The 21,990-nt window shown below is 44.6% G+C and overlaps 2 pseudogenes; both read left to right on the top strand.

Annotated features, from left to right (window-relative positions):
- Positions 1 to 6,220: 6,220 nt before the first annotated feature.
- LOC141582185 (tripartite motif-containing protein 64C-like) lies at positions 6,221 to 8,412 on the top strand (annotated as a pseudogene).
- Positions 8,413 to 13,426: 5,014 nt separating this feature from the next.
- LOC101039996 (ankyrin repeat domain-containing protein 33B-like) lies at positions 13,427 to 15,409 on the top strand (annotated as a pseudogene).
- The last annotated feature ends 6,581 nt before the right edge of the window (positions 15,410 to 21,990 follow it).

Here is a 21,990-nt window from a genome sequence, read left to right as displayed (position 1 = left end):
AGTTTCAGTTTTTGAAACTTAGGAAGGCCGGAATTTCCCAACTGCAAGCTTCCTTTGCCCCGCCTCCCTGCCTGGCCTATTTAAGCTGTGAGCTCAGCAACAATAAACGAGACTTGATCAGACTCCTGTCTTGTCTCCATTTCTCGCGTCTCCTGCCCATCCATCCCCACTCCCTCCCTTCGAGCTCCTGTTGTTGTCCTGCAGGTCGGGACAGAAGGGGTCCTGTTTCTGCTTTCTGCACATGGCTAGCCAGTTTTCCCAACACCATTTATTAAACAGGGAGTCCTTTCCCCATTGCTTGTTTTTGTCAGGTTTGTTGAAGATCAGATGGTTGTGGGTATGCTGTATTTCCTCTGAGGCCTCTGTTCTGTTCCATTGGTCTATATCTCTGTTTTGGTACCAGTACCATGCTGTTTTGATTACTGTAGCCTTGTAGTATAGTTTGAAGTCCGGTAGTGTGATGCCTCCTGCTTTGTTTTTTTTTTTTTGTTTTTTTTTGTTTTTTTTTTTTTGCTTAGAATTGACTTGGCTATGCGGGCTCTCTTTTGGTTCCATATGAAGTTTAAGGTGTTTTTTTCCAGTTCTGTGAAGAAGGTTATTGGTAGCTTGATGGGAATAGAGTTGAATCTGTAAATTACTTTGGGCAGTATGGCCATTTTCACGATGTTGATTCTTCCTAACCATGAACATGGAATGTTTCTCCATCTTCTTGTATCCTCTCTTATTTCGTTGAGCAATGGCTTGTAGTTCTCCTTGAAGAGGTCCTTTACGTTCCTTGTTAGTTGTATTCCTAGGTACTTTATTCTCTTTGTAGCAATTGTGAATGGCAGTTCGTTCTTGATTTGGCTCTCTTGAAGTCTATTACTGGTGCATAGGAATGCTTGTGATTTTTGCACGTTGATTTTGTATCCTGAGACTTTGCTGAAGTTGTTTGTAAGTTTCAGGAGATTTTGGGTTGAGATGATGGGGGCTTCCAGATATACAATCATGTCATCTGCAAATAGAGACAATTTGATTTCCTCCTTTCCAATTTGGATACCCTTTATTTTTTTTTCTTGCCTGATTGCTCTGGCTAGAACTTCCAGTACTATATTGAATAGGAGTGATGAGAGAGGGCATCTTTGTCTAGTGCCAGATTTCAAAGGGAATGCTTCCAGTTTTTGCCCATTTAGTATGATATTGGCTGTTGGTTTATCGTAAATAGCTTTTATTGTTTTGAGATACGTTCCGTCAATACCTAGTTTATTGAGGGTTTTTAGCATAAAGCGTTGTTGAATTTTGTCAAAAGCCTTCTCTGCATCAATTGAGATAATCATGTGGTTTTTGTCTTTGGTTCTGTTTATGTGATGAATTACGTTTATGGACTTGCATATGTTGAACCAGCCTTGCATCCCTGGGATGAATCCTACTTGATCATGGTGGATGAGCTTTTTGATACGCTGTTGCAATCGGTTTGCCAGTATTTTATTGAAGATTTTTGAATCTATGTTCATCATGGATATTGGCCTGAAATTTTCTTTTCTTGTTGCGTCTCTGCTGGGTTTTGGTATCAGGATGATGTTTGTCTCGTAAAATGATTTGGGAAGGATTTCCTCTTTTTGGATTGTCTGGAATAGTTTCAGAAGGAATGGTATCAGCTCCTCTTTGTATGTCTGGTAGAATTCAGCTGTGAACTCATCTGGACCTGGACTTTTTTTGGGTGGTAGTCTCTTTATTGCTACCTCGACTTCAGACCCTGTTATTGGTCTATTCAGGGTTTTAGCTTCTTCCAGGTTTAGGCTTGGGAGGATGCAGGTGTCCAGGAATTTATCCATTTCTTCCAGGTTTAATAGTTTATGTGCATAGAGTTGTTTGTAATAATCTCTGATGATGGTTTGGATTTCTGTGGGATCTGTGGCGATATCCCCTTTATCGTTTTTTATTGCATCAATGTGGTTATTCTCTCTTTTCTTTTTTATTAATCTGGCTAGTGGTCTGTCTATTTTATTGATCTTTTCAAAAAACCAGCTCCTGGATTTATTGGTTTTTTTGAAGAGTTTTTTGTGTCTCTATATCCTTCAGTTCTGCTCTGATCTTAGTTATTTCCTGTCTTCTGCTAGGTTTTGAGGTTTTTTTTGATCTTTCTCCTCTAGCTCTTTCAATTTTGATGATAGGGTGTCAATTTTAGACCTCTCCTTTCTTCTCATGTGGGCACTCATTGCTATATATTTTCCTCTAGAGACTGCTTTAAATGTGTCCCAGAGATTCTGGTATGTTGTGTCTTCGTTCTCATTGGTTTCGAAGAACATCTTTATTTCTGCCTTCATTTCATTGTTTATCCAGTCAACATTCAAGAGCAAGTTGTTCAGTTTCCATGAAGCTGTGCGGTTCTGAGTTAGTTTCTGCATTCTGAGTTCTAACTTGATTGCACTGTGGTCTGAGAGACTGTTTGTTATGATTTCTGTTCTTTTGCATTTGCTGAGGAGTGATTTATTGCCAATTATGTGGTCAATTTTAGAGTAGGTGTGATGTGGTGCTGAGAAGAATGTATATTCTGTGGATTTGGGGTGGAGAGTTCTGAAAATGTCTATTAGGTTTGCTTGTTCCAGGTCTGTATTCAGGTTCTGGATATCCTTGTTGATTTTCTGTCTGGTTGATCTGTCTAATATTGACAAGGGGGTGTTAAAGTCTCCCACTATTATTGTGTGGGAGTCTAAGTCTCTTTGTAAGTCATTAAGAACTTGCCTTATGTATCTGGGTGCACCTGTATTGGGTGCGTATATATTTAGGATCGTTAGCTCTTCTTGTTGCAGTGATCCTTTTACCATTATGTAATGTCCTTCTTTGTCTCTTTTGATCTTTGTTGCTTTAAAGTCTATTTTATCAGAGATGAGAATTGCAACTCCTGCTTTTTTTTTTCTCTTCATTTGCTTGGTAGATCTTCCTCCATCCCTTTATTTTGAGCCTTTGTGTATCCTCGCATGTAAGATGGGTTTCCTGGATACAGCACACTGATGGGTTTTGGCTTTTTATCCAATTTGCCAGTCTGTGCCTTTTGATTGGGACATTTAGTCCATTGACATTTAGGGATAGTATTGTTATGTGTGAATTTGATACTTTCATTTTGATGCTACCTGGCTGTTTTGTTGGTTAGTTGATGCAGCTTCTTGATTGTGTTGATGCTCTTTTACCATTTGGTGTGTTTTGGAGTGGCTGGTACTGGTTGTTCCTTTATATGTGTAGAGCCTCTTTCAGGAGTTCTTGTAGAGTAGGTTTGGCGGTGATGAAATCTCTGAGTGCTTGCTTGTTCACAAAGGATTTTATTTTTCCTTCACTTATGAAGCTTAGTTTGGCTGGATAGGAGATTCTGGGTTGAATGTTCTTTTCTTTAAGGATCTTGAATATTGGCCCCCAATCTCTTCTGGCTTGTAGGGTTTCTGCTGAGGGATCTGCTGTGAGTCTAATGGGCTTCCCTTTGTGGGTAACCCGACCTTTCTCTCTGGCTGCCCTTAGCATTTTCTCGTTCATTTCAACCCTGGTGAATCTGACGATTATGTGCCTTGGGGTTGCTCTTCTTGAGGAATATCTGTTTGTGGTGTTCTCTGTATTTCCTGGATTTGAATATTGGTCTGCCTTGCTAGGTTGGGGAAGTTTTCCTGGATAATATCCTAAAGAGTATTTTCCAGCTTGGATTCATTCTCTTCATCACATTCAGGTACACCTATCAAACGTAGTTTAGGTCTTTTCACATAGTCCCACATTTCTTGAAGATTTTGTTCATTCATTTTTGTGCTTTTTTCTCTGTTCTTGCCTTCTCTTTTTATTTCATTGAGTTGATCTTCGACCTCTGATATCCTTTCTTCTGCTTGGTCAATTTGGCTGTTGAAGCTTGTGCATGCTTCACGAAGTTCTCGTGTTTTTCAGCTCCATCAATTCACTTATATTCCTCTCTATGCTGTCCATTCTCGTTAGCATTTCGTCCAATCTTTTTTCAAGGTTCCTAGTTTCTTTGCGTTTGTTTAGAACATGTTCTTTTAGCTCACTGTAGTTTCTTACTACCCACCTTCTGAAGTCTGATTCTGTCATTTCATCACCCTCCTTCTCCATCCAGTCTGGTTCCCTTGCTGGTGAGGAGTTGTGATCCCTTTTAGGAGGAGAGGTGTTCTGGTTTCGGGAGTTTTCATCCTTTTTGCGCTGGTTTCTTCCCATTTTTGTGGGTTTATCCACCTGTTGTCTTTGTAGTTACTGTCTTTCAGATTGGGTCTCTGAGTGAGCTTCTAGTTCGTGGATGCTGAAGTTACTTTTTTTTTTTTTTTTTTTAAGCTTTCCTTCTAACAGTCTGGCCCCTCAGCTGTAGGACTCCTGAGGTCCTCTCTGGGCCCTGCTTGCCTGGGGATCACCTGCAGCAGCTGCAGAACAGTAAGGGTTGCTGCCAGTTCCCTCTTCTGCTATATTTGTCCCAGAAGGATGCTCGCCTACTGTCAGTCCGTTCTCTCCTTTATGAGGTAAGTCTTTGGATCTGTTGGGGTCAGGGAGCTACTTTAGGAGACAGTCTATCTTTTATTGGGGCTTAAGTCCTGAGCTGTGAGCTCCATTGTTCATTCAGAGCTGCTGGGCAGGTACGTTTAGGTCTGCTGAAGCTGAACTCATAAAGCACTTTTTGTTCCCAGGTGCTCTGTCCCGGGGAGTTGGGGCTTTATGAGTTTCCGTTGTACTACTGCCTTTTTTGATTTTTCTTTCAGGTCTGACCCTCCCAGCTAGCAGCACGCCTAGCCACTGCCTGCCCGCAGGGGCTTTGCTGAGCTGCTGTGGGCTCTGCCCAGCTGCCCTGAGCTCTTCCCTGCAGTCCTGTTTATATGGGCGTACCTAGAACTGTCTCAGCAATGGTGGCCCCGTCTCTTTTATGGCGGACTCTCTCTGTTGTGGCAGGTTGCCTCAGCAATGGCGGGTTGCCTCGGCAACGGCAGCCTGCCTCAGTAGTGGTGGAGAGTCTCAGTAATGGCGGAAACCCCTCCCCCACCAGGCCCGACCGTCCCGGTTCAGCTGTGCTTGGTTTGAAGGGCTCAACCCAGACGGTTTCCAATTACTGTTTTTGTTTTTGTTGTTGTTGGGGGTGGGGGGCTGGGACCAACCGAGCCTGATCACTTGGCTCCCTGACTCAGAGTCTTTTCTTTTAAGTTTAACTACCCCAGGTTCCGGTCGCTTGTTGAAAAGGCGCCGAGATCTCCCGTGCTGCGACTCACGGAGTCGGCTCGAACTGCGACGCTGGCTCCTGGCGGATTTTTTGCCTAGGAATCTCCTGGCCTTACTCGCTATTTCAGATGAATGGGGAACTCTGCCGTCTCAGGGCTCTGATCGCCAGCTAAGAGGGCTCCCAGACCAGTGGCTTTTGTAGGGAGAACCGCAGCAACAGGGCATGGTCACAGCAGCCGCGTGGGCAGAATCAGCCCCGTGGGGGCCAAAACAGCCGCACCGGCTGGGACTGTGATGCTGGCGACCCCTCTGTCTGGGTATCTCCTGGTCTGTGGGCAATAAGAGTTCGTCTGGAAATGCGGCATCCACTCACTCTCTGCACTTTCACTGGGAGCTGAAGTCCTGAGCTGTTCTTAGGTGGCCATCTTCCCAGCATTCCTCAGTGGCTATTTTTGATTTTGTTTCAAAAGAGGCCCTGATGTCTGTTTCTCTTTGGTCTGGAAAGTTTTCATTTAAAATTTGTATGAATTCAAATATATTTAAAAACAATTTTCCATTCTGAAGTTTGTTCTTCCCAATTCATCCATCCTGCCCAGCTCTAACCCACAGATCTTTATAAAAAATTATTCTGAGGAATCATAGCAATGTCTTCTATTCTAGAGGGGTGGGAGGTAAAAAAGACAGAGGTAGGAGGGAGATTCCCTAAGGATGGGCTGAGGAAGGAGGTTTGTTCCCAAAAGCATCCCAGACCTGCTCCATCACAAGACATACAGTTGTAGGAAAGACCTCGGGAAGATGGTCACCCTAGGACCCTCAGCAGCAGGGCTTTCAGGCTGGAATTAGACCCCTTCGTTTTGCACAAAAGATTAAGTCCTTTGTCTCATGGAACATTCTCTGTTAGACACTGACTAGCATTAGTGACAACTGCAGGCTGATGTCACAAATGTTTTGGTCTGAGTTTTCTGCTCTCTGTAATATTTCCAGGATTTCTGTATATTTCCAGGGGATGTGATGGGCAGAGGGAGGCAATGCCTTTAGAAATTGTGTCATGTCTGAGAATAATATGTCTGGAGAAAGTGAGTTTTTGTGCAAGTAAAATTTAGAAAAAGTAACATTCTCATGTCCCCAAGAGAATGGAATAAAATGTAAATGCAGTTAACCAAAACTGGCAGAATTCTGAGGAAACATCTTGCATGAAAATATGGTATCTTTGTACAACCGTGTGATTAGCTCTGGGCCTGTAGTGAGACAGAGTTTCGCTCTTGTTACCCAGGCTGGAGTGCAATGGTGCGATCTCGGCTTGCCGCAACCTCCACCTCCTGGGTTCAAGCAATTCTCCTGCCTCAGCCTCCTGAGTAGCTGAGATTACAGGCACATGCCACCATGCCCAGCTAATTTTTTGTATTTTTGGTAGAGACGGGATTTCACCATGTTGACCAGGATGGTCTTGATCTCTTGACCTCGTGATCCACCCTCCTCAGCCTCCCAAAGTGCTGGGATTACAGGCTTGAGCCACCGCACCCAGCTTAAGTTTTATTATTTCTAACTTGTAGGTAATACAGAGTTTACTAAAACATCTGCATCTTTCTTACCTGCATAGTAATATTACAATAATCAAAACTCAATTTCCTGACTTACAGTTTGAAGAAAATGTAAAATGCGATACATACTGTATCTGCAGAATAAGAGGACAAAGAATATTCAGCTTATACAGTTATGAAGACATTAGTTCTCATGGTGGCATCAATATTTCATGTTTATTCATTATAATTCAATTTTGAAGCCTTAGATTTGGCACAATGGCATTTAATTGGTTCCATTCTAAGTACATTTATATACATTCTACAAGCACTTTTATTATTTATAAAATCAGAAAGTTTTGATCAACATTGAAAATGACTAACATATCCATAATCAGGACAATTCTGATACCATCAGATACTTCTCATAATCACTGAAAGGTGAGGAATTGTGAATATGGCCTGACCATGTTAGGCCCATTCAAGAGAGCAGGTCTAGGCAGCAAAGGGCAGGAACCCAGAGTAGATTGAATCAGGGGCTAAACAGATAATGTAAAGCCAGAATATTATTTTCAGAAACTTCTAAACTTTACATGTATTAATTTCTACCAAATATTTGATAATTTTCATTCCAATAAATGCATCACAACAAAGTGATGTCTACCTATTGGTGATCTTAAAGACAAAACAAGAAGAATTTTCTACTAAAAAATTTTTTAGATATGTCCTGAAACAAACTATGTAGAGATACATATTAAATCATTACTCCACCCAGTGATACGGTCACATTTTTTTCTCTATAATTTACAGAATAATACATAATTGCATGTGCTGTAGAGCTGTAGTAACATTTCATCTTCATGGATGCATGGGGCTGAATTCTTTTGCCTTCTTTCATTCTGCAATTTTCTTAGAAGAAGATCAAATGAAGTGAATAAATGGGCCACAGAGCCCCTGCCCCTCATAGCACTCATTGAGTGCTTGGCAGTATTTTTTCTTTGGCAGTGAGTAATTCTCTGAGTACAGAAATGGTTCCTTGCTCTATAAGCCTTTCTGAGGACATGAGACAAGTGATATTTGGAGTTGACCATCGCAGTGAAGTCATGGATCCCCCAGGAGTGGAGAGATTTGCGCTGTGGGGAGCTCAAGTATTCTCCTCCTGCAGGCATTACTGGGGAGTGGATGTGACCTACTCCCCAACTGCATTCTGGGAGTCTGCAAAGATTCCAAGACAGCAGTTACCAATATCATTATTGGTTCTGATGAAAGGTTTTTTTTTTTTTTTTTTTTTTTAAATTTTCCCTAAAGAGTAGCAATCACTATAGTCTCTCCACCTATAATTCATTATGTGCAAAGGCCTTGGGATTGGGTCGGGGTGTTTCTGGATAATGAGAATGGAGCTGTGAGTTTCTTTGATGTTTATAAAGGTTCTCTTATCTTTGGTTTTCCTTCTTCTCTTCCCCTCTGAGGCCTTTCTTTTCTTTGGTTCCACATGAAAATTTGGTTTCATGATGATTTATTGTGACCTCCCCCCATAAATGAGGCAAATAGTGTTCTGAGACCTTATTCAAGGAAAGAGGCCTATGTGTGGGAGCCTGTGAGCTCATTGTAACTTCATGGAATGTAATTACTTTATGGTTATAAATGAAATAACCACCTTGATTGTATACCTTTGTTAATTAAGTTATTTTAATAAATTATTGTGTAATTTTTACTAGAACATCAATTATAGCTTTTTGTTTTTGGTAACAGGTTTATTGAGATCCATTCCCTTACCACGAAAGTCCTTTTCTAATGTATTTAATTCAGAGGTTGTTAGTATATCACACTTGTGCAGCCATCAGAACTACCTACTGCCTGGACATTTTTATCACTTCCAGAAGAATCCCAATAACCATTAACATTTATTCTCCATTCACCCTCCACCATTTCTTCATAACACTTAATCTGCTTTTCAATTTGTGCATTCAGGTAAAAAAAAAAACATACTATTTGAGGGTTTTTAAAAATCTGATATTTTTTCAGAGTGTGTTTTCAAAGTTTGTACACATTGTAAACCATTTGTCTTACTTGTGTATTTGAACCAGCCTGGGGTAAAAAAATGAAGTGCTGGATATCTTATCTTACAAATAATAAAGAAGAGGGCTTATTTTCTTTTTACATCTGACCAAATTAAGTTGATCTCACACACTTTTTTACTTCTTATCATCCTAATTATTAATCACATTTCAGCTCATACAATAGTTTTTCAGTGCTGGGTGGCTGTGCTATTTCATCCTCTCTGAGTACATTATATCAGATTATAATATTCAGAAAACTCTTATTACTACCAGATTGGAAATTTCAAGGAGGCAAAAGCAGTATTTGCCTTCTTTGTTAACATATTATCAGTGCAATTTTTAGAATACACAATAAATAAGATGCGTAAATGGATAAGTAGGGGTGTTAATATGTACAAGTATTATTCTAACATTGGAAAACTTTTCCAAAATGTAAGTAACAAAATAGGATAGAACATGATGAATAGCTATCAAAAGACAACAGATCAATTTTTAGATTTATAGTCAAAGATAATACTATTATGTTAGAGTTTATAATAATTACAGCATAATTTTTTTCTATCAAGTTGATTTCAATTGTCTAAGGCTTTTTAATATGAACTAGTGAAAGATAAAGTTTCCTATATAAAATGATGGGGAACAGGAACAGGACTTAGAATAATAGAGACTGTCATTATTTCAACTGTCATATACATTTAATTACTTACTAAGCATAAAGTGGTATGAACCTCTTTATGCAGTAGAAAGAACAAAATTAATTTACGTTTCAAATAAGAATCCAGATATAGAGTGGAACCTTGTATAATGGAATGTAATAGCTATGTCTCCTAGGGCTCCAGCTTGTCTGCTCTAACAAAGACCTCAAATTTGAAATGATTGAGAGGGTGCATTTCTCTCACCTGTTTGGGCCAATGTAGGAGTTAGTCAAGAATAAGACTGACATCTTCAACAACTGAATTTTATCTCTGTGTGGAAGAAACTGCCATTTATGCCATGCCCCATGCACAGAAAACCTGAAAGAAAAGCAGGAAGGACAAGAGTATTTGTCTTTAAGGAAATGATCTGGTGTTTTTCACAACACTTTTGTTCCCATCCTGTAGTTTCAAAATTAGACATGTGGCACACGAAGTTGTGAGGTATATCTGGGAATCCTGTCTCCACACAAAAGATACTTATATTTATCATTTGGTTGAGAAAAAAATTAAATGACTGGCACAACAGACAATAACCCAAGAGATTGGTTCAGTGAGACAAAGCAGGACCTCAACAAAACAGATAAGGTGTTGCTTAAGGTTAGCACCAGGTCTTAGTATTCAAGAGTGGGTGAACCTTGCTTTTTACAACTGTCAAGGTGTCCGTTGCTTTCCTGTCAGAGCCTGGTTAGCTGAGGGTTAGGTGGCAGGAAACATCTTACTTGTATTTTAGTCCCTTAAGTGGATGATTTAGATAGGAATAATTCTCCAAATGTTGAAAATACTTACCCGAAATGGTCTCCGATTCTTTCACTCCATACCATACAGATTCTATATTAACTGTCTCTCTTCTCCCTCCACATATTTCATGCAGCACATTAGGAGTTAGCAGAGAGAAAGCTGATCACTGGCTTCTTTTGGACTTGCTGATTTTTTTCCAAGTGATTGGGATGATGAAATTATTACCCTTAGAACTTCAACCCAGCACTCCTTTCTGATTTTCACCTGTGTTTCCTGAGCTTTTCTGTTGATGCTAAAACTCTCTATGAAACAGTCAATGCCTCCTAATTTAATTTTCTTATTTTTTCCTAGTTTTCAAGAAAAAAATTATTCCTGACATTCCTCTAACTTAGCTAAGATTTACTTTTACAGAAGTAGAGAATTAGTGACATTACAATCATTTAGTATTTGACTGATTTTGGAAGATAAAAAAGGTACTGTATCTATTTAGCATATTTTCTTAGCCACTTAGCCAAGAGAATTTTATTCTATTGATGCTCCTAGAGATACATAATTTATTTATTCTCTTCACCTTTCAGAATTTATGTTAGACTATCTCCAAGACTTACTTACAATTGAAATAAATCAAAGACACTGCTAAGAACATTGTCAATCATTAATCTAGAAATCTTGAACTTCCTGTTTTATATCCCTAAAAGAAGTTATTTATCAATAGCCTGGTTACAGATTTTTTTAATTCAAGAATTTTGATTCTTTTCTAGTACAGAAAGAAAAAATTGATAAAGAGAATAACCTGGAAAAAATAATTTAACAAAACTGAGCACATTCTTGGCTAGCACTATGTTTCTGTACTAAATTTAGGAGATATGGAAATGGTAGTTTTCCTAAGTGAAATAAGATACAGGAAGAAAAATACTTTATGGTCTCACTCATATTTGAAATCTAGTTTTAAAAGTTGAATACATAAAACCAGAGAGTAGAAAAGTGACGTTAGTTAGAGCAGTTGGAAGAACATAGGTAGATGAAGGGCAGTCGTTGTAAAGGCACAGTCTTGTAGGATAAATGAGTCTGATGTGCAGCCTGTAGGTATTTTTCATAATATTGTACTGTGTTTGGAAAATATTCTGAGGGACTAGATTTTTAGTGCTCTTATCATTAAAAAAAAAAGCATGGCTAAGTGATATGAGGAATTCGTTAATCTGCCTGGGTTTAGTAATCGTTTCATTATGGATTTGTTTCTCAAACAACATATGCACCTAAAAATATAAAACAAAACATAATTTTAAAAATAAAGGTAATTTTATTCCTGTATGTAAGCTGAAATTAAGTGAAGATTGGGTCAATAATAACATTGCATTGCTGAATTAAGAGGATTCTAATAAAATATTTTTAGTTGGAAAGCTATGTGTATGAAAAAATGTGATCTAAGGCTGACTACGGTGGCCATACTTATAATTCCAGTGCTTTGGGAGGCCAAGGCAGAAAATCACTTGAGGCCAGGAGTTTGAGATCAGCATGGGCAACATACGAAGGCCTTATCTCTACCAAAAGGAAAAAGAAAATTAGTCTTGTGTGGTGGTGTGCACCTGTTGTCCCAGCTCTCAGGAGACTGAGTTGGGAGGATTGCTTGAGTCCAGGAGTTTGAGACTGCAGTGAGCTGTGATTGTGCCATTGCACTCCAGCCTGGTTGACAGAGTGAGAACTTGTCTCAAAAACAGCAACTCAATAATTTATGGAGCCATTTTACCTTAAAGGTATCATTCTACAATTAATAAATCTACGTATGCCTAGGTCAGTTACATCAGGCAGAGCTTGACCTCTAGTTCTTATAGCTACAGAAAAATCAGGCAGTTATAAGGAGGCTCTAAGAAAAACTTTTTTTTTTTTCATTCTGGACCTTGGTATTATAATTTTTTAGACTGGTTGTCTGTCTCAATGGTGGATACCACCATAATCTGAGATTTTAAAAAACATAAAGTTCATAGAATCTATATATTCTGGAGCCTTAAACATCTCCAGGGACTCAAGGATACTATTATGTTGAATCTCGGGCCTTCTACTGCATTTTTGCAGGAGCACATTTGAACCTCACAGCACTGGGTTTCAGGATTCTGTTAACAGGCCTGGGCAATGAGTGACGACAGCCCAGATAATTCTGAGAAAGGCCTTCTGCTTTGTTATAAGGAGGGTAATCATTGCAGAAAGCAGCTGAGCATCTGTTCATGGCTTTTCTGTGTTGTTTTACTGAAGAGGCAAGTTCCCAGTCATCATTCTGGGATTTATTTGTTGTTTTTGAAATCCCAGCATTTTGGAGGCCTAGGCAGGCAGATCATTTGAGGTTAGGAGTTCAAGATTAGCCTTACCAACATGGTAAAAGTTTGTTTCTACTTAAAATACAAAAAATTAGTGAGGTGTGGTGGCAAATGCCTGCATTCTCAGCTACTCAGGAGGCTGAAGCAGGAGAATCACTTTTCCCTGGAGGCAAAGGTTGCAGTGATGCAAGATCATGCCACTGCACTCTAGCCTGGGTGACAGACTGAGTGAGACTCTGTTTCATTAATAAATAAATAAAATCATATCTTGAATTGAGGGTGAATAAGGAGTATAGCATGGGACGTTTGGGGGGAAAATATCCATCGGAAGGAAAGGAGAACATACTTAACATGCTGGTGGGAGGTGGAATACTGTGAATGAGCTTCTAAATAGAATTCTCTTGAGAACTATGTTAATTCTCAGTATAGAAAGATGTACCTTTTGAATGACATTAAAAATTCACTAGAAGAGTGAAGAATAATAGTTATAATGTCAAATAAGTAACAAAAGTCTCAAAACATAAAGTGTTCTCAAATATTAGAGTTTAAGTTGACATTTGAGATAGAGAAAGGAATAAAAGTTTATATGTTAATCTTTATTATGTAAAAAAGAGTTTTATAAAAATTTTACATAAGAATTGAGGATATAAATTACAATAATTAAAATTTACAAGAGAATAAAAGCATTAAAATGAATTGTGAAAAGTTTAAAAGTGTAAAATAGAAAATTATTTAATTTTTAATCTCAAAATCAGAAGTAATTTTTATCAATGTCCTTAGAAAATTAAAAGACGAAACAATAATGTGAAAGAAGGTCGGTTTCCCTCGGGTTGGAGCACATAAGCCATGTCTTCTCTGGGGACACAGAAGCAAAACGTAGGCCTGCGCTCCTCACTCCACTCTCCCTGCCTGCCCCCGGCCCCGCCTGCATGGTGCTGCTGACCTGGACCTCGCCGGAGGAAGGCAGGAGGTGCAGCATGACCCCACCACCGCCATGCCCACCTCATGGTGTGAAGATCGAGGGCAGCGCTGGCTAAGAAGAGTTCCAGGACTTCTGGAATCGGCCCTACGCCTGCAGCAGCATCGCCTTGGATGACTCTTTTTACTCTTTCCAGGAAAAGGAGGGGCAGGGCGTCCAGAGCATGGAGAGTGTCCTGGAGAGCATCCCAGTGGCGGGGGCCTGCTGCAGGTGCTGGGGCCGCGTGGGTGAGCATCAAGGAGGCACAGGAGACTGATCACAGTGGCCAGACCAGCGTTGTTGTTGCCTGCTACCACGGCTTTGTGGATCCCATAATGGTCTTAGCTGAGTGCCCCCATGTTGACGTCAACCACAGGACAGCAAGAGGAACACAGCCCTGATCACAGCTGCACAGGCAGGGGCTGCCCCGCCCCACGGGCACAGGTGCATTAGACACTGGCTCTCAACCTTACACTTCCCGCGTCAGCATCGCGTGGGTTGTTTCATTTGAGCTTTAACACAGATCTGGTGGAAACACAGGCTGCCAGGCCCTGCCCCTGGAGTCTTTGAATAGACCTGGCGTGTGGCCCAAGAATGAGCAGATCCACAGATTTACAGGTGAGGCTGATGCCCTGGCCCAGGGACCCCACGGTCAGGATGGCGGGCTTGGAGGTTTTCATGCCTGATGACTGCCAGCACCCCCCAACCAGTGGACATCGAAGAGCAGCAGAGCCTCAGACCCCAGGGGAGATGTCAGACAGGCACAGAGGCATCGCGGAATTAAAGTGAAAATGAAGAAAGCAGCTGAGCATCTGTTCATGACTTTCCTGTGCTGTTTTACTGAAGAATCTGTTCGGACCCAATCAGGGCACGCTGTCATCACGGACTACTTGTTGAACTATGTCCCCTGTATTGACCTTGAAAGCAGGGATGCGTTGGGGTTCACCACCCTGATGAAAGCTGCCATGCAGGGTCAAACGGATTGCATCCCAGACCTGATGCTAGCAGGGTGCATGTCCACGTGAGGGACCCCGCCATGGGACGTCGCCGCAGGAGTGGGGCACTCACATGTCCGCCTCATGCATAGGCTGCTGGAGCACCACTGCCTGGAGCAGTTCCGGGAAAAGTAGCCGCCAGAGCTGCCTCCACCCCGCAACACAGCGCGGAGGCCGGCCGGCTCCAAGAACTTCCTGCAGAGGCTCCAGGACTGTGTGCTTCCCGTGCTGATGCCACGCTCTGTGTGGGGTCCGGAGGACAGGGGCGCCCTGGACCACATGGGCAGGATGACCAGGAGCCTCTAGCAGCCCCACCGTGGCCATCGTGTGCCAGACCGTGTGCCCCTAGAGCCCCCAGTGAGTGGGGGAAGAGGCGGCTGGCGGTGCAGGAAATACTGGCGGCGTGGGCGGCATGGGGGCCCCTGGGTCCCAGGATCCCGCCGCCCGCCCCGCGGAAGGCCAGCCTCCTGCCCCTGCAGTCCCTGCTGCAGAGCGGCTGGCAGTCAGACGTGGCAGTGGCCTGGCGGTGCAGGAAATCCTGGCGGCGCGGCGGCGCGGGGTGCCCCCAGGTGCAGGAGGCAGCGCGGGCTCCCGGGAGGGCTCCTAGAGAGCCAGCCTCCTGCCTGCACCTCTACCGGATCTCGGGGTCCCGCCGCCCCGCCACGCGGAAGGCCAGCCTTCTGCACCTGCAGTGCCTGCTGGGGGAGCAGCGCCCGGCCCAGCCTGGTGGTGCGCGGGGTCCGCCTCAGCCAGGCGCCTGCGCCCACCTTCCAACCCGAGAGACCAGCGCGGAAGGGCAGCACCAAGGACAGCGGCCACGGGCGGATCCCCAAGTGACCTTACAAGTAGGCCAGGAGGAGAAATGGAAGGCGGAGGAGGCTGAGAGGGAGGCTATAAAGAAGCATCAGGCCAAGGCGCAGAAGGAGAGGCACCTGCCGCCCTGGAAGAAGACGACGTGAGGGCCCTAGGGGGCACTGCGGGGTCAGGGGCCAGGGCGAGGCCGCGGGGCTGGGCACCGAGTGGGAGGTGGCCCAGCTGCACATCGCGCCACTGCAGCTCCCAGGACCACGAGGCCACGCACGTCTCCAAGCTGTCTGTCCAGGCTGCTCCCAGGAGAGGGCTAGGGGAGACACGTGTATTCGCCCCAGGCCCCCCCAGAAATCAGTACACATAGAAAGCAGGCTGTCTAAAAGGCTCCCTTTAGAGAATCTCAATTCAGATTATTTTAATGGTCAATTTACTAAAGGGTGTTTTCTGTGTAATTTTCTAATTTTCAATCATTATTTATCAAATTCGACAAGTTTTACAAGTGATAGGGCCCCTTGTATCCAAGGCAGTTTTAATACACTTGCCTGAAGACACACAGACACACACATGCAGACACACACAGACACATGCACACCTGAACAGAGAGATATACATGTGCACACACATGATACACACGTGCATGCATAGACACACACGTTTGCATGCATAAAGACGCACACATGCACACAGCCACACACGTGCACACAGTGCACAGACAGGTACACATATCCACACATAGACACACGCATGTGGACGCACACACAGGTACACGCAGGAGAGACAGCCTCCACCCAGTCCTGCCTCTAAAGCAGGGCCCCACTAGTGAACATGCACAGACTCAAGACACTAGAGGCTTCGGGGATTTTCCTCCCTCTTGCCTGAAGGCACCTGCACTACAGAAGACTCAGAGGCCCTCCCTGGCTGGGTCAGTGAATGGATCATAGCAGCGTTCCAGGACTGCAGTAGAGAAGGAAGGAAAATTAGACTTCTGAGCCATTACAAACTGTGAATAAGTGTGATGTCCTCAGGCCAGCCCTGTGTGACCTCAGCTCCTGATCGATAGAATCAGGACAGTGACTGAGAATGCTGGAGTCACCTCACCTGCATCCCTGGGTCGGCCACAGAACCAATAGGACTTTGACCCCACCCCAGGCCATGGACCTTGACCAGGGAACCACAGCTCCTCATTCTGATGGGGTGGCTTGGTGCATTTCTTTCTCAGGCTTGCTTTTAGGTGGCTGAAAAATATCACTTTTCATCAGCACACTATTCTTTTCATCATCCTTGCCATTGATGGGCACCATCTTTTTTTTTTTTTTTTTTTTTTTGAGACAGGGTCTGTCACCCAGGCTGGATGTGGTGTGATCACAGCTCACTGCAGCCTCAACTTCTGGGATTAAGCGATCCTCCCTCCTCAGCCCCCTGGGTAGCAGAGACTACAGGTGCATGCCACGACTCCCAGCTAATTTTTATTCTTGTAGAGATGGGGTTTTGCCATGTTCCAGGCTGTTCTCAAACTCCTGGGCTCAAGCAATCCTCCCACTTTGGCCTCCCAAAGTGCTGAAATGGCAGTTGTGTGCCACTGCACCTGGCCAGCTAAAAGGTTTTAAAGGCAGATGAACAAACCTTGTGTAGAACATCAATTTTGTTTTTTGAGACAGAGTCTCCCTCTGTCACCCAGGCTGGACTGCAGTGACATGATCTTGCCTCACTACAAACTCCACCTTCAGTGTTCAAGTGATTCTTCTGCCTCAGCTTCACAAGTAGCTGGGACTACACGTGCACACAACCACACCCAGCTATTTTTTGTATTTTTAGTAGAGACCAGGTTTCACCATGTTGGCCAGGCTGGTCTCAAACTCCTGACCTCAGGTAATCCACCCACTTCAGCTTCCCAAAGTGCTGGGATTACAGGTGTGAGCCACCACACCTGGCCAGTTATATTCTTTTCATAGTCACAAAGAAGATATATATTTTGATATATTTAATTCTCATTATTTGTGGTAGTTTTCTTCTGTGAAATCAACACAAAAGCTGAGTTGGTGAATACTGAATTATTGCCCCTAGAGAATATTCTTGCTGGGTTAATTTCCTTTGAGTTTCAGAACTTTCAAAACTTTCCTTTGCTTTATCTGATCAATATGTGACCTTGTTCTATATTTGTTTCTTTTTCTTTTTTTCTTTCTTTCTTTCTTTCTTTTTTTTTTTTTTTTTTAACTGAGACAGGATCTCACTCTGTTGCCCTGGCTGGAGTGCAGTTGCACAGATCCCAGCTCACTGCACCTCAATCTCCTGGGCTCAAGTGATTCTCCTGCCTTGGCATCCAGAGTAGCTGGGAATACAGGTATCCGCCACCACGCCCCGCTGATTTTTTAAAAGTGGATTTTCCCTCTTGTTGCCCAGGCTGGAGTACAATGGCGCAATCTTGGCTCACTTCAACCTCCGCCTCCTGGGTTCAGGCAACTCTCCTGCCTCAGCTTCTTGAGTAGGTGGGATTACAGGTGCCTGCCACCACACCTAGCTCATTTTGTACTTTCAGTAGAGATGGAGTTTCTCCATGTTGGTCAGACTGGTCTCAAACTCCTAACCTTTGGTGATCCACCCGCCTTAGACTCCCAAAGTGCTGGGATGACAAGTGTGAGCCACCACACCTGCCTGGCCATGACTAATTTCTTTCCCTCTGAGCATGTCCCAGGATGACAGGGAAAGTGCTCCAGGCATTGACTTGGGGTTCACAAATACCATCGAGTAGGTGAATTTGCAAATACAAACTCCGTGATTGATGAGGGGGACTAGAGCACATATCCACCCTAGAGTTCAGTGGCACAAATCAGTTCACTGCAGCCTCAATCTCCTGGGCTCAAGTGATTCTCCTGCCTTGTGTCTCTTCAGTGTGCTCAGGGCAGGAAGGAAGGGACCACCTCAGATCACTCACACATCACCCCATGCCACAGGTCTGTCTCCCACCGGCCCCTAGGGTTGATCCTCAGGAGAGGAGGTCTGACCCTCCTTAGGGGCCCAAGCAGGACCGCTGAACTCCCACATTTTATTTCTGTGTCCTACATAGTCCTTCCCTTGGGGCAGTGATTCTCATCTGTGGGTGACCTGGCCCCCAGGGGACCCTGGACAGCAGTTGGAGACATTGTGGTTGTCACAACTTGAGGGTGCTCCTGGGTGGGCTGAAGCCAGGGACGCTGTGGTGCCCAGGATGGCCCTACTGCAGAGAAGAATCCAGCCCTGATGTGCACAAGGCCCAGGGGGTCCCCTGAACTCATTATTTGGGAAAAGGCCGGATGTGGTGGCTCACAGCTGTCATATCAGCACTTTGGGCGACTGAGGTGGGTGAATCACTTGAGGTCAGGAGTTTGAGACCAGCCTGGACAACATGGTGAGGCCCCAGGTTTACCAAAAACACAAAAATTATCTGGGCGTGGTGGTGGGTGCCTATAATCACAGCTACTCAGGAGGCTGAAGTAGGAAAACCACTTGAACCTGGGAGGTGGAGGTTGCAGTGACCTGAGATGGCACCACTGCACTCCAGCCTGGCAACAAAGTAAGACTCCGCCTCAAAAAAATGATTTGGAAAAACAGTTGAGTTCAATTTCTGCTCACAGTAGGCACCAGAATAATCTCCCAATGCAGATGGTGTAAACAAGGGGACCCCAATGTCCTGGGTTCACCTCTTGTCTCCCTCCCCACTCAGGGTGTGGATTTCAATCTGTGAAGCCTCCTGGGACCTCAGCAGGGCAGAGGATCATGGGACGCAGAGTCTCTTGGGGGTCTGTGGAATCCCCTGACCCAGGAGGTCTCAACTAGGGTGGTTCTGCTCCCAGGGAACACTGGTCAATGTCTTTGGACATCTGCAGTTGTCATGACTGGGGGTGCCCATGGCATGGAGTGGGTGGAGGCCAGGGATGCTGCTCAGCACCCTTCAGTGCCCAGAGAATGAGCCAGGCCCCAGTGTCCACGGTGCCGCAGGGAGACCCTGGTAAGGGCACGTCACAGTTGTGGTTCCAACAGCACCACTGCCCTTCTGTGCCCAGGAGGGGCCCTGCCCTCCCCTTGTCCCTTCCTCTCTGCACCCTGGCCTGAGTCCTTGACCCTACTGGCTCTCAGCACACTTTTTTTGAGATGGAGTTTTACTCTTGATGCTCAGGCTGGAGTGCAATTGCATGATATTGGCTCACAGCAACCTCCACCTCCCAGGTTCAAGCAATTCTCCTGCCTCAGCCTCCCGAGTACCTGGGATTACAGGCACGCACGACCATGCCTGGCTAATTTTTGTATTTTTAGTAGAGAAGGGTTTCTCCATGTTGGTCAGGCTGGTCTTGAACTCCTGACCTCAAGTGATCTACCCACCTTGGCCTCCCAAAGTGCTGGGATTCCAGGTGTGAGCCACCCAGCCTGGCCCTCTCAGTGCTCTTGGACACACAATGCCCACAAGAGCCTCTCTCAGAAGGACAGAAATTACATTGGCTTCTTTCTCTTCTTTGCACTCTGAAAAGCACCTGAGAGCAAAGTGCCCGGCAGCGGCAGCTTCCCCAGGGCAGCCCGAGAAACAGGAAGCCTTGCTTTTGAGCTTCACCAGCTCTTCTGGGAGACCTGTGGGGAATCCCCTTCCTCCAATATTTCTCCTAGAAGTTTCTCTACATTCCACTTCTCAGAAAGAAATCAGCATCCGGGGCAGGGATTTATACCCTCTGCCCACTCAGGTGTTTGCAATGACACCCTTGGGATCCTCAGGTTCACACAGAGGCTGGGCCCTGACTCACTGCAGCCCAGGAGCTGCCAGGGTCCCCACCTGCTCAGTCCCAGGAACACCTGCTCAACCCCAGGAACACACATCTACAGAGGGTTTCTTTTTCTTTTCTTTCTTTCTCCTTCCTTCCTTCCTTCTTCCTTCCTTTTTCTTTCTTTCTTTCCTTCTTTCTTTCTCTTTCTTTCTTTTTCTTTCTTTCTCTTTCTTTCTTCTTTCTTTTTCTTTTCTTTCTTTCTTTCTCTTTCCTCTTTCTTTCTTTCTTTCTTTCTTTCTTTCTTTCTTTCATTCTTTCTTTTTTTTTGAGACAGAGTCTTGCTCTGTGGCCAAGCTAGACTGCAGTGGTATGATCTCAACTTCCTGCAACCTCCGCCTCTCAGGTTCTAGGAATTCCCCTGCCTCAGCCTCCCGAGTAGCTGAGACTACAGGTGCCCACCACCATACTTGGCTACTTTTTGTATTTTTAGTAGAGACATGGTTTCCCCATGTTGGCCAGGCTGGTCTGGAACTCCTGACCTCAGATGAACCACCCACCTCAACCACTCAAGATACTGGGATTACAGTTGTGAGTCACTGTACCCCTCCCTTTTATTTCCTTTTAAATGATGAACACTCATGATTTCTGTTCAGCTGAAAGCTACACTCATCTTCAATTCCTGCAATAAGGATTTCCCCCCATGCACTGTGGACATTGGGGCTGGATCCTTCTCTGGGATGGGGCTGTCCTGGGCACTGCAGGGAGCTGAGCAGCATTCCTGACCTCCATCCACTCCATGCCAGGAGCAGATGTCCCCAGACATTACTTAGTGTACCGTGGTGGGGGTGGGGGCAGAATTGCTCCCAGGGTACACTGGAATCTTAGGAGATTCCACAGACCCTCAAGAGACTCTGAGTCCCATGATCCTCTGCCCTGCTGAGGTTCCAGGAGGCTGCACACATTGAAATCCACACCCTGAGTGAGGAGGGAGAGAGAAAGAGAGTCACGGGAGCTGGGGTCCCCTGGTTTACACCATCCGCCTCATCAGGAGTTTATTCTGGTGTCCAGTGTGAGCAAGGGACAGATTCAATTTTTTTTTTGAGGTGGAGTCTTATTCTGTTGCCCAGGCTGGAGTGCAGTGGCACAATCTCAGTTCACTGCAACCTCCACCTGCCGGGTTCAAGTCATTCTCCTGCCTCAGACTCCCAAGTAGCTGGAATCAGAGGCATTTGCCACCACACCCAGTGAATTTTTGTATTTTTAGTAGAGATGGGGTTTCACCATCTTGGCCATCCTGGTCTCAAACTCCTGACCTCATGGTCCATCTGCCTCAGCTTCCCAAAGTGCTGGGAGTATAGGTGTGAGCCACCGTGCCTGGCCAGATTTGATATTTTTCCAATAAAGAACACAGATCTCCCCAGCTTTGTGCTCTGGACATTATTGGGGCTGTATGCTTCTCTCGGGTGGGACTATCCTCAGCACTGCTGAATGCTTAGCAGGATCCCTGGCCTCTACCCACTCCATGCTGGGACCTCCCCCTAGTCGTGACAACCAGAAATATCCCCACACTCTACTCAGGATCCCAAGAGGACCACTCCCAAGTATTATTGAGGTCACACATTTTTTTTGTTTTGAGATAGGATTTTATTTCTGTCACCCAGGCCAGAGTGCAATGGTGAGATCTCAGCTCACTGCAACCTTGGACTCCCAGGTCCAAGTGATTCTCCTGCTTCAGCCTCCCTAGCAGCTGGGACTACAAGTGTGCACCACGATGCCTGGCTAATTTTGGACTTTTTAGTAGAAATGGTGTTTCACCATGTTGTCCAGGCTGGTCTTGAATTCCTGACCTCAAGTAATCCGCCCACCTCAGCCTCCCAAAGTTCTGGGATGACAGGCAGGAGCCATCAGGCCCAACCTAGATCATACTTTTGAACCCTTTAGTGGGCCCATTTTAAGTATGAATTTTTAGGCTAATTGTCAATGGTCAGGTTATTTAAACC

This window comes from Saimiri boliviensis, chromosome 19, assembly GCF_048565385.1.
Source record: "Saimiri boliviensis isolate mSaiBol1 chromosome 19, mSaiBol1.pri, whole genome shotgun sequence".
NCBI lineage: Eukaryota > Metazoa > Chordata > Mammalia > Primates > Cebidae > Saimiri > Saimiri boliviensis.
This window is presented reverse-complemented; position numbering and strand designations above follow the sequence as displayed.